This window comes from Carlito syrichta, unplaced genomic scaffold, assembly GCF_000164805.1.
Source record: "Carlito syrichta isolate Samal-C Ts95f unplaced genomic scaffold, Tarsius_syrichta-2.0.1 Scaffold34446, whole genome shotgun sequence".
Classification (NCBI taxonomy): Eukaryota; Metazoa; Chordata; class Mammalia; order Primates; family Tarsiidae; genus Carlito; species Carlito syrichta.
This window is the reverse complement of record NW_006978542.1, coordinates 360-1953: the sequence shown is the minus strand read 5'-3', so window position 1 is coordinate 1953 and position 1594 is coordinate 360. Positions and strand designations below refer to the sequence as shown.

At 67.9% G+C, this 1594-nt stretch overlaps 1 pseudogene; it reads left to right on the top strand.

Moving 5' to 3' along the window:
* Positions 1-560: 560 nt before the first annotated feature.
* On the top strand, positions 561-1090 carry LOC103275366 (annotated as a pseudogene).
* The last annotated feature ends 504 nt before the right edge of the window (positions 1091-1594 follow it).

Here is a 1594-nt window from a genome sequence, read left to right as displayed (position 1 = left end):
TCCAGGGTTATTTGTCGCCTCTGTCTGTATACTGGGATTCCAGTGGTCCTCCATTAAGTTCTCCCTTGACCAGTGATCTCTGCGTGGTCCGAGCCTCAGTTTCCCTGTGTGGGCGGTGGGGCCTGACAGTTCCAACTGTGGATCCCTGGGGCGGGCGTGAGTGGACGGTCCACTGTGGCCCCTGCCCACTGCCTTTCCCTCCCTCTTGGTGGGTCTGCCCAGGCCCCTGGCCTCAGTCTTTCAGGTCGGGCAGTGGGGCCAAGCTCCCCACCTCCCGGCCGCCGGCCTCTGTCCCCCACCCTTGCCCATCCCTGCCCCCGCCTTGCCCTGTTCCTTGTCCTGGCCTCCGCCTTCCTACCAGATCTTCTGCCCACCCTGACCTCCGCCCCCCGCCCCGGCCTCTGCCCCCCGCCCCTGCCTCGTCCCTGCCTCAGCCTCCACCCCCTGCGCCAGTCTTGCTGGCCACCCTGACCTCCACCTCCTGCCTCCCATCCCGGCCTCCGTCGCTCGCCCTGGCCTCCCTGGCCCTCGCCGGGTCCGCCCGCCCGCACGCCCCGCAGGATGAGTTCCACCCGTTCATCGAGGCGCTGCTGCTGCTCGTGCGTGCCTTCGCCTACACCTGGTTCAACCTGCAGGTGCGCAAGCCCGCGTACTTCAAGAAGCACGAGAAGCGCGTGTCCGCGGCCGAGGAGCGTGCCGTGAAGGACGAGCTGCTGGGCGAGAAGGCCGAGGTCAAGCAGAAGTGGGCGTCGCGGCTGCCGGCCAAGCTGTGCAAGGACATCCGGCCCGAGTGCCGCGGGGACATCGTGCTGGCGTCACCGGCAAGCGGGTGCCGGGCTGCGCGCTCTCCAGCCCCGACCAGGAGGGCAAGATGCGGCGCATCCACTGTTTGTGCCAGGCTGACAAGGTGTGGCGGCTGGACCTGGTCGTGATCCTCCTGTTCAAGGGCGTCCGACTGGAGAGCGCCGACAGCGAGCGGCTGGTCAAGGCTGCCAGTGCGGCCACCCCGTGCTCTGCGTGCAGCCACACCACGTCGGCGTGGCCGTCAAGGAGCTGGACCTCTACCTCCCCTACTTCATGCGCGAACTAGGTGAGCGGGCAGGGCGGGACGGGGGCCGCGGGGGCGGCTGGCGTGACGCACAGGCGGTGGGGGGAGGCCGGCGTGACGCAGAGGCCGGAGGGGGCTGGTGTGACTCGGAGGCCGAGGGGGAGGCCGGCATGACGAGGGGGAGGCTGGTGTGATGCGGAAGCGAGAGGGATGGCCGGCATGATATAGAGGCTGACGGTGAGGCCGGCGTGACACGGAGGTCAGGGGTGGAGGCCGGCGTGATGTGGAGTCTGAGGGGGAGGCCGGCGTGATGTAGAGTCTGAGAGGGATGGCCGGCATGACACAGAGGCTGACAGTGAGGACAGCATGATGTGGAGGCTGAAAGTGAGGCTGGCATGATATGGAGGCTGAAGGGGAGGCTGGTGTGATGCAGAGTCTGAGGGGGGAGGCTGGCGTGATGTAGAGACTGAGGGAGAGGCCAGTGTGATGTGGAGGCCGAGGGAGAGGCCGGCGTGATGCAGAGTCTGAGGGCAGAGGCCGGCATGA